Raw genomic sequence first — 15,903 nt, 5'->3', positions numbered from 1 at the left:
CAGCAGCGTGCCACATTGACAAATCCTTCCTCCTACCTACTTTTCCCAGGCCCAAGGCTGTGCAAATCACTGATGCGCCTGCACACAAGGGGGAAAAGTGTGTAGCAAATGAAAAAAAAAAAAACTCCACCGTTTTCCAATTGGCGCGGTATGGAAAACGCGTCGAGCGAGATTTGGTGGAGATAGCAGAAGGAAAAGGAAGAAAGGGAGAAGAATGGGAAATCATAAAATCGAAATGAGCCACCCTTGTGTGTGTGAGGATACGAGGAAAGTAGCGAATGAGACTTGACGTACGACACACGGTTGGAACACGATTGGAAATGCGCCAACCGCCCGGGAAGCCTGTCTATCTCTGGAAGCTGGAAAATGAAACGAACCGAACCAATTTGCATGATGAAACAAGCTTCACCGAGCGTGACGCGCGCGCTCTCTCTATCTCTCTCTTTCTCCTTCTGTTTCCAATGTATTGCCTGGGATTCGTCTTCATCGTGTGTGCCGCATGTTCAGTCGATTGATGTCAATTTGACGTTTTGCAGTTGACCCGCGGAGGTAACTCGTTACTCGGCGTCGTCGTCGCTTGTTTGCCAGCATAATCAGACTTTTCGAATGCTTGATTTATCAATATTTTCCAACGTTGATTGAACGTCCAAGCGCCTTCGACACCTTGAACGAGACTGGACAGTGTGTGCACACACGCCAGCCATGTCGCACGGTGCGCCAAAAGGAACAACCCCTCGCAGTGCCCTCGCATCCACCCTCCCGACTGGTTGTACTAATTAAAATCGTGTTACTTCTTGAACGTTCCGCCGCCACGCTCCTACCTAGTGCGGTCCTTGTTTCTTTTCCATTATTTTGTGTTGTTACTGGTGCCACCCGTAGCAGTGCATCGTGCCACCACCCAGCCCCGTAAAGGGTACAACATTATCGAGCCCATTTGTATGGGCCTGCAAGGTAAACACAAGGGAAACTTTCATTTATGACATTCTGCACACATGCCCGACACCGTAACACCCAGGCCAGCGCAAGCCCTGGAAACAAAGGTTTCCGAAAATGGGCACTGTGTGGCCGAGGCGCCGACGATCGGACAATTGAAGGATTGAAAAGTGCTCGGGAAAATCCTCCCTGGGAATGGAGAAAACACGCATAAACGATAATTACTTGGGTGTTTGGGGGTGGCCATTTGTTTGGTTATGGGGATGGGAAAAGGAGGAAAGTGACCCGTCAACGGTTCGATCCGGGTGGGATGGGGAAGGTCCATCATCGATGCACACACGTTGTGCTTTATGCTGTGGGTACGGTTGGATGAGGCCTTGCCAGTGCTAAGATGGCGAAGATCCACCTCCTCCTTGCATCGAACCAGGGTGGTAATGGGCGTATGGGTGCATCGTAAGCTTTTTCCATGTAACGTACGATGTGCAACTATCGTCTGCTTGCATTTGGTGCTGGATGCTTTTGTTGCCGGCCGGTCCAGTTGGTTTCAAAATAGCGACTGATGGTAATGATGGTTGTTTACCTTTCACACATCCAAGGCGAACTAACAATGGGAAAGGCATTTTGTCACGACAGTGCAGTGCTGGCGTGCTGGGCTGCCCTGGTGTGTGCTTGTTTTAAAATTACTGATTAATTTCCTATCGGCCGTTACTGTTTCCATAACCAGCTTTGCATGAGCAGTACGCTATAGAGAGATTTAATGACTACAGGTAGTTTGCTGGAAAGTGGAAAAGAAGGTTTTCCTTTGGCATGAAATAGCTACGAAAGCAAACAATGTTGCACAGTTGATTCTGGCGTAGTTGCTTTCTAGCGTCATCTCTTTGTTTTATGCAATCCTCGTATTTTATTATGCAATTTTCAATTTTTACTCTAAAGAAGGGGCAATCAGAAGGCAAGATCAGTGTTCAAATCTCATCCGGAACGTTCCTCCCTAGTGAGGAAATATTTTCGTGAAATTTATATTATTTAAAAGGTACTTGACAGCTATAACACTCTTAATTAAGTTCACAGTTGGTTCCTTAAATTTGAAAACGGTAATGGTCTAATGAACCACAAAGGAAAGTCCTACTAATTTAATTTTCCAACTCATCTGCTTCCATTGTGCTAATGAAATTCGGAAAAATTGTGCTTCTTTGTGTGCTTTGTAATTTTTTGTTCTTGTCATCTGAACCTTGAAGTTCAACTGGAAGCAATAAAAACACAGGATAAATCAATGAAACCACGATAGAGTGGAAAAACCCTAACAAGATATCGATGATGGACAATCACCATTTTTCTGGCATTTTCCTTTCACCTTTCAATGTTCAGTTCAATAGCATCAGGCGAAACTTTTTCTTGGGAAGTTCGACAAATTGTTGACGGCTGTAGATTGGAAAGTGAAAAACGAATTAAAACGCCATTTTCAGCACAACTCTCCAAACAAAAAGAAGACAATTAGGTTGTGGAAAACGGATGAAAATGGGAAAAACACGGTTCGTTAGTTACGTTAATTGTTATTCAATTACAAATTTAAGGGACTTGTGGTGCTTCCTAGCGATAATTAGTGGGCGATAAAGGAGATCGATACGTGTGACGATAGCTACAAAGTCAACTAATTACTGCAAGCTTGCGAAATAAATATAAAGCAAAATTTTGTGCCTTAATTGAAACTCAACATAATTTGTTTATTATAAAACATACGTTTAGCATTATTTTATCAAGAAACAAGCTGTAAGCACTATTTTCCTACCCATCGTACAAAAGGGATTGCAAACTCCTCTACCAACACTAGGCTTGTAAGCAGCGTGGACACTCGGCCTATGTTCCGTATCACACCCGGAAACAGTTATCGCTTATGTAAGCACACATCCGGAGCTACACCGATAAAATGGGACACCAAAATATGACCAACTTTCAAACACTTCCCATCAAACGGTATGCAAACTGGTCTCCGTCTTTCTGTCGGCCTACCGTCAGGATCCTGCCGTGCCCGTTGGGATACACCTGAAGGAAAGCAAACAGCCACTAAGCAGCATAGATCTGTCCCGAAAACGGACCGAGGAGCTATGGGAGGGTATGGGTATGTGAGCAAGTCGTCCCACACTGTGCTAGCACGAGGTCGATCGACTACGAAAGTCATTTTATAAAGATTTCGTTTATCACCTTTCAGTTTATTTGGAAATTTTTGTTTATCGAGCTAATATTTGTGTTGAAAATTTTCCTCGTACGGGCTTTGGAAGGGACCTTCATGCTGCCGGTCGCAAACATTTCTATTCCATTGCCGTGCGTTGACTTGTGCAGCTTCTTTTGTGGGAGAGTGGAACGAAGTTGCGATTGAAATGCTCCAGGAAAACCGCACTATGACCAGCTGGACGAAACTGTGTTAAGAGACAGACACAAATCGATGTTAAAACAGCACAGGAGTAGCAGAACAAGGACAGAGGACAAATAAGTTCGTCATTTGATGTACATGAACGTAGAAATAAATAGATTTTGAGAGGTATTCCGAAGAAAGAACAGAAACTCCCTGTTAACGACTTAACTTAATGCATTTTTGAAAAAAATGTCTCAAATTTAATACCGATTACGATTTTCTTGCTCCACTCTCAAGCTCTAAACCAACAAGTCAGAATGACCCACAGATTGCCAAAAAAAAAAAAAAAACTGCACATAAATCAAGGATTAGTCATCCCTCCAAACCTCTTCTTCTCAATGAAACTTTCAGATTTTTTCTGCCACGCAACATCAACCCTCGCAGCTCCACAAGGACTCACTGTCGATGGTGTTGCGATACATCACCGTGCGAGTTGATAAAAAATGCATTTTCCATGCTTGTTTTCAAACAAAACTGACTCGTACGGCAGTTTTCTACGAAGCTTCGGCCATTTTTTTTTCGTCTGCACCGCCCAGACAAGAAGCGAAACTAAGTCTAGTACCGGAGCTACCAGATAACCTGATTCTCGATGACACAACGCCGGCGGATGGCAAGAGACGGACACGCAACCAAACCTGGAAGAGGGTAGCACTGGACTTGTACACCGTAATCTACCACGAACTTGTACGACTTGTCCTCTACCGTACGGACGCTTTCGGTACGATCTAGAGCAAATAGAGCGAGAGATATGGAGCAGCAGCAGCAGCAGCAGCAACAACTGCGCACGGTATTTGTCGATAAACAACATTTTCTGTTTGATTTAGAATCGATTTTTGTTTGATTTCTTCATAAAGTTGCTGCTGCCGATGTTGCCGTTTGTTTGGCCGTTCGCTTTTGTTACGCCACGCCGAAGGACGCATCCAAGGCGCGATATGACGAGGCTGCTCGGAACCGTGACATTGGCATTGAATCTAGCCGATCTTAGGACGTTGGCTAGGACCAGCAAAAGGGGGGGAGCAAAAGGGTGGCCACTCGGTGCACTTATCGGTACGAGCGTGCCGAAATGCAACGGTATCGACCGTTGTTGTGGTCTGTTTGATTCCGGACAATAATGAGTGTCGTCTTTAGCTGTTGGAGCTGTCGTGTCCAGCAAACGAGGCAAGTTCCCGGAGGGAACATTGGTTGGCGAGAGACGATGCCGACAGTTGTTGTTGTTGACCCAAAGGGTGGTATTTATCAAACGAAAGTGATAATCTTTACCCTTGGGGCCGACCGATAGGGTATGGTTTTGTTGTCGTTTGCGGGAAAACTATCAAACATTCATACAGCTTTGGCGTGCCGGAAATGGATAGGCAACTAGATTGAATTGGCGTGTGTGTATTGTTAATGTGTAAAGACGATTAATTCTTTTAAGGAATTTAAATCCATGAGAGTTTTTTTTCTTATTATTGGAAGGGTTTATTTGTGCTTCTTACCAATTGTCATCAGTGTCTTAAAATGACTAATCATCTCGTCAAACTCCCACGGCATAGCAATGATGCATCACAATGCATTTCCGACCGGACCGAACCTTTTACCTCCCAAAACAATACAATCTCGAGAGTGTCACTTACAGTTTGCTCATCACACATCTTCGCTGACCATCTTGACTTCTTAATGTGCGTCAAGTACTTCCTTCCACGTCACGCCACGATAAATGAAATCATCCTTCTTTTTGAAAACCCAACCCAAACGCCAAACATGCGTCCAGTGTTCCCGTTTCCCGGCAGCTGCAACCAAGCACAGCCCCATTAACCGAGCACAAAACTTGTTTCGTGCCACTCGATCATACAGCACCGGGCGTGCAGCACATTCCGGTGTCTGCTGGCCGGACAAGCTCGACTGACAATGTCTAAAATGCGTTAGATACGACCGGCAAGAACTATGATTTTTATGAATGAAGCTGAACACCCGTAAGATCGTGCCAGCCCGATCGTTAGCCAGCCAGTCGGGGAGGTAAAACCAACACTCTACAGGTACGTGGAAGTCTTCGTGCCTACTACTTGACCAGCCGGAATAACAAACCGACCAGCCGAGAAAGATGACAGTTTCATCTCTATCTTTATTTCGGGGTCATACCAACGAGATGCTTTCTACGGATGCAAACGAGAGATCATCAATCAATGCGTAACTCGGTGTGGTAGAATCCTTTCTTCGTGTTCGTCGGGTGGTTTCTCAAGAGTGTTCTGACGACTGGTTCAGCTCGCGTCAGCGAAATCCATTCATACGGGATGGCTCTTGAAGACGAATGCTCATTTAGCACGCAGTCAGTCGTCTGAGTGGGAAATGTTAATGCTAATTTTGTGAAGCGACTACCAAACGGTAACGATGCTATGGGATGCATGGATGGTGTTGTTGCTTATCGAACACTGGGGCACGTCGGAATGTGTTGAAATCTTAGATCGTTTGAAGATCTCTACCATTGTAATGCAGAACGTTTTTTATCGGAGACTGTTTCTACATTTGTTCTCGAACCTTGGCAACTATTAGAAGAACTTTGGAAGTGAGGAGTTCTTGCAGCGAAGAAGAAAATAAAGATCGGTCAATAATGATTCATTTGTAAGATTAAGAACTTCAGAAAATTACATATGTCTGAGCTTGTAGATCAAGGTCTAAAGCCATCATTGGTACACTCATACAGTGAAGCAGTTTTGGTTAGGTTTGATCGATTTAGTTCGAGCTGCATGTGGTGTACTGCATTGCAGCTGGTCTTCCAATTGCCGGGCCGGGATTCCATATGGAGTATTTGGATAATATTAAGGATTGACTATAACACTAGGCGGTATCAATAAGCCTAGTGAGCAGTTAAATAAAGTGTTTGAGCGTCGTACCCTCCGGACCATCTTTGGCGGTGTGTTCAAGCATGGAGTGTGGATGAGATGGATGAACCACGAGCTTGCTAAGCTATACGGACAACCGGACATCCTGATGGTGGCGAAGACCGGCAGGATACAATGGCTGGGACATGTTATTAGAATGCCGGACTCATGCCCCACCAAGAAGGTATTTGTAAGCGATCCCCAACGACTGTCGGAGATCGAGTGGTGGGGAAGCTGCAGTCAGGGATCGAGTTTCCTAGAGATCTATTGTTGACCGGGCCATGTCACGACGACGTGCTCTTTGAAAGAGGAGGCCAAAATGATGATGATGAGCTGTCAAATGGTCGGTGTGACCTAGTAAGCCTTTAAGCCAAAAAGAGTTGGAGACTCTTCGCTTATATTCTTCAGACGAAAATTCTCTAAACTTATTTAAAACCCAGATGCAGATTCTACGATGATCAACTGTTTCCTCTGAGACTTTAAAAATTTCACAATTATAATTGATATGTAGATGATCCAAGTGCAAGGGTTTTGCAAATCCGATAACTTCCATAGGCATGAAATAAAGTAAGTGTTGATAATATATCATTTAGGTTGAACTAGTTCTCATAATCCAAAACTATTGAATCGAGTCTCACCAGTAACCGTTGGCTATGTCATGTATCTATGCCTATTAAGTATTCGGATACGTAGTAGTTAGAAGAAGATTCTACACTACTACGCATATCCTTGTCGAAAATCCTCCAAATAAATATGCTTCATTCGGGAAAACTAATACTCTTTAGAATTTCAATACCAATACTCCTACAATAACTCTTCTTCCTCCTCTATTCTCCTTGAACTTCTCTTTCAACTCCAACTTGCTTTTGGTTAATGCTCCTTAAAAGCCTTTCATTTGAATACAAGTCTCATTGAAACAGACATTTAGAAACCCAAAAGCAAGCAACAATCGATTTATTGAAATTCTGCTAAAATGTTTTAAATAATTCCCCATCGGACAAGATTTATTCGAAACCATTTACCAAGAAACACAATCATTAAAATAGTCAGTGGATCAGAATTCCACCATCAAAGGATCGCCCACTCAAATGGCCCTTTTTTATTAATCAAACTCATTTGTTTTGGAATTTCGTTCAATAATTTAGGTCATCCTTTGCCGGGCACGGTTGACGTTTACGGATCCTGATGGTGTCATAAAATTTGCCATCCGAGAATTGCCATCCCATTCGGCTTTTTATCGTCTGCCTACCGAACAACGCCGTGTCAACTAGCCCGCCAGTGGAATATGTTAATGGGTTTATGATTATGCATAAAATCAGTGACTTCGATTATCTGGTGCTTCCGGCTTCCGGCGGAAAGCATTGCCGTTTGTCGTGGTGCGTGGTTGCAAAAACTGGCCCGACCAACCGCATCGAACACTTGCATACATTTATTTAAACGCTAACGAGCAGCCAACGAGCAGCCCCCGGGCCATTACGTGCGGATGGAGATGGTGGTATCGGCACCGAGCTCCATCAGGCAGTGCGCAAACCCGGACGGGCCCCGGCTCGCGTCCGGAGCAGTTGAGACCCGGTAGTGGAGAAATTAACGAAAATTTCTTATCATTCGGCAAACACCTTCTACATTATTTCATGTGCATGTCATCATAAATTTTCAGCGCTTTCGTCCTGCCGGTGCTGTGCAGTACAAATTGCCATCGGTCGGTCGCTGACGCTTCGCTTCTCGGGTCTCGGTTTGCGGATAAAAGCCAACCACATCGTAAAATATGCGAATGAGAGGAATACGAGTGTGTGTGTGCTGTGATGAAGAGGGTGTGGGCGATTTTTGTTGTTTTTCCGGCATCAAAATGAAGGATGATGCTTGGAACATTTTGAATAATGTGCCCCATAAACGAGAACTCGCCGAACCTTTTTCCGAAAGCAAGGAAATAATATATCGATAGCCTTTGCATAATGCGGCAGTGAGGTAGCCCAGATTGGACATGGACATTCACACATATCCACGCACCCACACACACACTTACACACACACACACAGGAAGATGTATGTTTGATTTTGCAGCACTTACACGTTCCACGTCCCGATCGATGGTTTCTTTTACGATGGCTAAAAAGCGGACGGCCACTGCGGTAAAAGTATGAAGTATCTGCTGCCGTCAGTCACTGCTGGTTCCCCCAGTGCCGATGTGGGGTCAATGGGTTCTGGGTGCCCGAACGATGCCCGGTGTTTGCTTTGGGAAGCGTACGTGTGCCGCTGTTAACATAAAACGTCAATTTCGTTTGACCGCGGTAGATCTATTACATGGCGCATCAGCCATTACGGGCCGTTGTTTTGATAACAACGATTGACGGGATGATTTGTTTGATTTTAGCCATGCATGCTTTTCTACCTTTATTGATATTTATTGCCATTTTGCTTATGGCATTGGGAAGTTGTAGCATTCTTCACTAACTGAACGGGTACAGCCACCGAAAGGAAATTTTGCATAAATTCGCTTTGATATTTAATTTCGTTACTGTTGACCGTTTTCGGGAAGGAATAAATTTCTCCCATATATTTCGAATCATTTTGATAATTCGATTAGTCTTACCCGTGCAGCATATTAGTCCAAAAAACAATAATCAACTATAACCACCAACACACTTACGTCTACATCTCGCACATTAGCTGGAAAAGCTTCTCCACAGCGAGAACCTCACGTCAACACGTGTCACGTGATCGGGGAAAATTTTTCCTTAGCTCGCGCAACGCAATCTTCACTACGCAGTCACCAGTAAGACAGTAAAGCCCTTCAGACGCGTGACTCACATACACCGACCGAAGCCACGGTATATTGGTTTAATCGCTCCCTGTGTCACAGCGTGTGACGTGCCGTATTAAAACCCTCCGACAACCACTAGCGACGCACTATCATCGCTCATCGGCGAATGATGTTTCGTTTTCCGCACGGTGCGTGATTATGACTAGAGCGGTTGGATTAGCTGAAAGATCTTTAGTGGCTGGCAGAGGAGCCACACTGGCAAGCACATGCACGCGTGCACGCGTGGATAAATTTGCAGCATCAGTGCGATAAACTTTAGTCGAGTTTGGTAGGTTTTTGGGGTTCAGTCTAGGTGGGTTTTTGGTTTGACGACATGGAAATTAGCTCACTTTGGTGTCAATGATTGTTCATATTTTATGTTACACACAAGGAAGGAATTAAACTCTCTTTTGCTACAAAGGAAATGCTTAACAAAAAAAAAAAAAAAATTGATGGACTTCGGAGTTGTGTGAATGTCATTTTCATATGCTTCAAGTAGTCTATTCAACAAATAGCCATACCTTCTATATGATAGCTGCTGTTGTGCATGACGAAATTATTATTTATGTTTATTTATCATTAATTGTTATTTACAAATGTCTATCTTGAAGGTTTAAAGATGAATCTTAAAACTAGCGTGAAGAGAATAATAAGGAAGAGGGTGCAGAATTGTTGAATGCTTCTTGTCTTCTAAGTATAGGATTTTTCTATTACAAATTACACAGGCATTTTCGCGGATCGTTTGCATTCGACAACAGTACAATGCCTTCATACATAGAGGGTCCCGAGGTTCTTGTAGTTGGCACGATCAAACGATCTAATCTCATTACACTCCTGCGAGCAAAATCCATTTGAACCCTTCCACATAGAGTCATCGAAGCATTTTTGATGACGAAAATAATCAGACGAGGCCACAGGAAGGGAGGTCTCAGATCAGATCAGCGTTCATCAGGACACCAAACTTGTCAGAGAGCTAAGACGATGATGATACTTTACCACATTTTAGCATAATTTAGCAAGTGGCTGTATCGAAAGCAGCAGTAGTAAAATTCGATACACAGGTGGTCTTATTTTATTGTTCATCGCTGAACGCACAAATCCTTGGTTATTGTAAGGATGAATCTTTCTTAGAGACTTCTTTACTAGAGAGGCGAATGAACTCTCACAGACTCAAAATCACTCATAAGAATTGGAAAAAAGGAAAAATTAGTCAAACTCCAACCTGACCGTTACCCTGTCGTGAGGACTGATTATTCAAATGCTTAGTATCAGTAAGTCCTATAAGACATTAGGTGGTTGCGGTGACCTCGGAGACAGTTTAGCGAAGGAAACGAAGAATAATAAGAAGCAAACTCCTGCGTCCACACCTCTATCACCCCCTCTAACGGCCGTCACTTTTGAGTATCGATTATTAATCTGATTTCTCAGTAGCCCTTCGCGCAACTAACAGAAAACAGAGCTTCCTCTTCAAAAACACGCACATCCTACCTTGAAGCGATCGAAAACCCTCAGACAGGAGGCAATAAAAACAAGGAAAAATCAAGCAGCAATTTAAAAAACAATGGAAAATGGTGTCACCCAGCGTAAGAGCACGCCGTCAAGTGGTTCGATTCCGATTCTGGGCCGATTCAGGGATTGAAGTATTTCCTCGTTAAATAATTGGGTTGCACTCCATATGCGATGTTTCTTGCTTCCCGCGCAGTAGTATCGTTATCGATTGAAGCATTTGCTCAAGGAGAGTCATCGGGTGGGCCCTCGCCAATCCCTTTCCGGATCGTACCCCCCCCCCCCCCCGTACCCCCGTGTGGCTTATGCCTTTTTTTCCATGGCAATGGCAGGTTACACAATTACGGCCAAAGATGCACTCCAGCGCATATGGCGCATATAGACCATGCCGTGATGCATCGCAATGAACAGCAACGAGCAAAAAAGTATCGCTGAAGTGCCTTACCGTGTTCCTGATACGCATTGACATTATGTTGGGTTTGAGTATGAAGGTGAAAAAATGTAGTGAAATGTGCTTGAATAAATGAACAGCTTTCGCATAATGTCCTTCCAGATTATTCGCAGTATTATGACCTGCGAGGGTTAAAGCTATTCCAAAACTGGTGGCAATCATTTATTCGCTTAAATTTTCGCTCATTACCTGCAAAAACTGAAAATCCTTTCCAAATGTCACTTACCAAATTCGCTTTACCAGCCAACGAAGGCAAGTAAAGATTTTGTAATTTCTCATACTTTCTCTGCAACACGCGACATTTACGGATAGTCCCAGCACCCAAAGCACTACGGTAGCGGTACAGATAAATCGTCACGTTTTCCACCTTTTATTGATTTTTCCCATCAATATTTCATTCACCAACACTACCAGGCGCAGTGACGATATGCGTGCGCTCCCCTTTCTGCTGGCCGTAACTTTGTTCATGTTCGCTCGTGTCAAACACAACACATCCGGAATCCATTCTAGCATCGGTTTTTGGAGGAGGAAGGCGCTCGGTACAAAATGGACGCGGGAAGGAAAAATGTCGTCCCCGTGCAACCAGCTTGGTGTAATGAAGGTTTTCCCGGGAAAAAGGCTCCCCGGTGTAGTTGATAGTACGAGCGTGTAGCAATTTCACCAATACGAACGCACAGTTACACCAACACAGCACAAGGAGCGAACACACCCATACAGATACAGGCAGGCAGCTCCAGTGATATGGATGGGAATGGAGGAAAATGCTTCTTACCTGTTTTTGCGCTAGTGTTGTGTTGTAGCGTGAAAAACACACACGCCTGATGGAGATGCTTTACTCACATTTTTTCCTGTCTTTGTTTCTCTCTCTCTCTCTCTCTCTCTCTCTCTCTCTCCAGGTTATCATTCGAGAGCTCACTCCCGGCGGGCTTTTACCCTTAATAGTAAATGTTTCATCCCTCGCTACTACACACCGAATGTCTCATCTGTATTTGTTCATGGCTCTGTCTGTGAACCAGTTGTACGTCGCTTTGAACCGTATTTTTTCCCCGTTTTCCTTTTCCATCCACACACCCAACCCCTTAGCGAACAGCGTACTGGGTTGCGTTATGTTTGCTGTCTCCTTTTGTGTGCTCCACAATATCGACACGAATCCTGGCCCCCTAAGCAGAGGGTCCTGCGGACATGGGAAATGGCGGTTGTGGTACGGAGAAAATATTAAAGTAAGATAAAGCTGTCTGTTCCGATTCTGCAAAACCAAACGTGCGTATGGGATGGTAGTGGTAGTAGCGTAAGCTAACCCTCCCGGATCAAACGATTCGTTCGTAGCGTCCTATCCAAGCGAACCAGCTGCTCGAACAAGGACTACCATTGGGTTGGGTTTTTGTAATCGATTTATGTACCAGCATAGACAACAAGACGGGGGATTTTATAGAATGCGAAAAGCGATGATGCGCATAAGACACTTTTCCACGTACAGAAGTGCACAGAGAGAGAGAGAGAGAACGAGAGAGAGAAATGAACGAAAAAGAGAGCAAGAGAAAGCAACAAAACACCGATAAAACATTTTCATTCAACCTCATCCAACGTACCTGGTTCGCATTTCCCTCAAAGGTGCTTCAATCGAGTGCCAGGGATAGAAATCAATTATTTATTTTCCATTTCCGCTAGCAGCATGTTAAACTCCCGGTTTTACAGACACATCGATTAGAATCAACCCCTACTTATGCAAAATGAAGAAAAGAAAACAAGAAAAGACATGGGAGCATGGAAAGAAGTCATTAACGAAATCGAAAAAAAAGGAGTAAAACGTAACATTACATCAAAATTAAAAATATGAATATACAACAACAGCACAAAAAAACGCTCGTTTGTTTATTATTTTTAAATCACTTTTTATTGTTATTATTATCGTGTTTTTTTTTTTTTGTTTGTTTTACTCAATGGTTTTTCGTCTCCATCCGTTCTTTTTCTTTATCGATTTTTAAAGGAAATAAAAATGCCACTACGTTTCACAGTTTACACGAATTGTGTTGGCTTCTAGAGTACCGGACTCCCGACACCCCACGCTTTTCCTTCCTCACCTGCTTTTCCCTCCCATCCCTCAATAGCTTATGGTCGGTTTAGTGTATTGTTACTAACTGAGAGCCTACGACAAACGCTGGATGTGGATTTATGCTTTATGCTTAATTTTTACAGTTTTCAATCATGCTTTTGCATTCTTTTACTAATCCGGTAGAAATTGTGTGGTTCTGCTCTCAATCTGGATCGGAAAAAAGATCATCAACTCGACCACAAAGTTACTGAAAGGGGGAGTAAGGAAAACAAGATCCATACTGATCAATGATTAGAAGCTTGGTTCTTCTTCGGAAAAAGATCGCTCCCCGTATTCCTTCTGGCATTTTGTTTCTTTACTAAGGTTTTCACCAAACTTTCCCCTAATTATTAACCCCCCCCCCCCTTCCCCAACAAATTACAGCTGGCCGTTAGAGTGGAAAATGCTGGTGAAAAATACTAACTCGATCGTAAAAGGTATTCCCTACAAAAACTAAAAGCTATTAACAAATCATTGCCCTTTCAGCAGCCGAAGTTGGCAACGAAAAATACGAACCGTTTTCTTATCGGAAAACTCTACCGTATCTCGGTTGTCGTTCCCACTCGTGCTACTTTCTTACCCCCTACTAGCTAATCGTATCGCACCGGAAAGTGTGTATGTTTTGCATTTAATTGGACGTGAACCTTGCACTTTTTGCACCATCTTTCTATGCCCGTTTTGCCTGTCTTGTAGTGAACTTTATATTATATATTTAGCATAGTGGTTTGCTTCATCTGCTCCGGTTCGGTATGGAATGTTGTGTCCTTGTTTCTACACTCGCGAGCGATTCCCCGCGAGCACACGTTTGCTTTCGCTTGTCATCCTAAACAGCGCGACGGTATCACCTTCACCTTCTTCGCTCGACATGAGAAAATATCATAAATATGTACAAAGATTCATTCAATTGCTTAAACCGTACAAAGTTGTTTCCTGTTTTTTATTTTTCCATTGGGTTTTTTGTTTGTTTTTCATGATTTTCTTCGCTTTCGTCTCATTTTTCTATCCCGTCTACTAGTTTGATTAGAAAAAGGTGTCTTGGTTTAATGCTTGTTGGCTATTGTTTTGTTTTTCTTCTATTTTTAAGGTAAGATTTGGATTGGTAAAAAGATTTTTGAAATTAAAAAGGAAAGTACAATGAGACAGGCAACCTAATCGAGAAAGAAAACTTTGTACAAAAAAAAAAATAAAAATATCTACTACTGTTTCACGATTGATACATAAGAAGAAACTTAACCATTAAAGTGTGTATAAAAATCTACCTAAAACATAATATATTCGATTTTGCAATAGTTTTGTTTCGTTTTTTTCAGCTGTTTGTTTGTTTCTTTTGCTTGTTTTCTGCATAGCGAAGAGATTAATTGCACATTACGTTTTTGTTTTGCTTTTTTTTATAGATAACCATCTACTTTTGTCACGCCATTCGTCTCGATTAAACTATCTGTGTCCTTTTTTTCGTGCCAGAAACGCACACAAACACCTTAGGAGCAAATAGAAGAATGCATTCATTTGTGGATTCTGTTTTTTTGCTTCGAGTTTTCGAGTTAATGTTCTTTTGTTTCTGTCCAATTGCTTCAGCTGTTTGCTCGTTTTTTTTGTTTGTTATTAAATGAAACCTTTTCGTGGTACCGTGAATCATCCACCAGCTTTTTCACTGTTTCACTTCAAGCCTTCGAACACGATGACTTCCAAAACCCGATCACACCCATGGCTGGTAAGACGACTGGACAACAATTTTCACTGGGCCGCAATAAACATACACATAGCCAAACCGACCAAATGACCAAAGTAAGTTCAACAAACCGGTACCAGGGTTTTGGAGAGGCCTCGTTAGCATACAGTAGCTAACCAGCAAGATTCGATTTTTGTCCCGAAAACGAGACGCTCAACGAAGGAGATGGACACGTTGGGAATTCACACCTGTATCACCCCGGCTACGACGGGTGACACGTTGGTTGTGCGATGGGTGAAGGTGATGCAGTTTTATGGCAATTTAAGTTTCAGTTTCTCCACGTACCAAACGTCACCGGCTAGTGGATCTGCACGCGGGCGCCAAGAGGCCAATTCCCTTTCGAAAAACTCATCAAAAATGTAGAAGAAGACCTCCAAGACGAGCGAACCATCTGCAAACACACGAGCCAGCATCATCTATGATTAATTTTCAATTTCGGAATTGAATCCATTAAAACTGGCCCCAAACTTTCCCGAAACCCCCACACACACACACACACATATATATACACATACAAGACTTCGGAAAAGTAAATCAAAAGCCCATCAGCAGCATCAATCTGGGTGGAAGTTTAAATTGAACTTCTTTTCGGACTGGCGCAACTATTGACACAAGCTGTCACTCTCAAGGGCAGCAAAAAATCATCCTTCCCCAATAGATTTCACCCCACTTTTACTGTGTATGTGTGTGTTTTTGAATGGGAGATAAGAATGATCGACGAAAACGCTCTAACATGGACTTGGAATGTCAAATTTGTTTCTCGCTGTCTACTCTTCTCCCGGGAGATTTGAAAAACTCGTTAATTCAAGAATCTGAACAAAGTGGACGCGTGTTCCAATGCTTGTGTGTAGTATAATTCTACTCGAGGTTTGTCCGATTGTGTCCTCCTGCGATAATACGTTATATTCGAAATCATACATCCACGATCGTAAGCAAACCGCTCATCCAAAGCAACCTGCTAGCAACCCTGCCATGGATCTACCAGATTGAGGTCATCAGTTCGGCGTTCCGCGTCCGCGTTGTCCATTCAACCACTACTCGAAGACTTCACATTTCGAGTGCCGCTACCGCGTAAAATCCCTCCAAAAGCTATAAGACGACACCGTCCGCGGGAGCGGAAGAAA

Source organism: Anopheles maculipalpis, chromosome 2RL (assembly GCF_943734695.1).
Source record: "Anopheles maculipalpis chromosome 2RL, idAnoMacuDA_375_x, whole genome shotgun sequence".
Taxonomy (NCBI): domain Eukaryota; kingdom Metazoa; phylum Arthropoda; class Insecta; order Diptera; family Culicidae; genus Anopheles; species Anopheles maculipalpis.
This window is presented reverse-complemented; position numbering follows the sequence as displayed.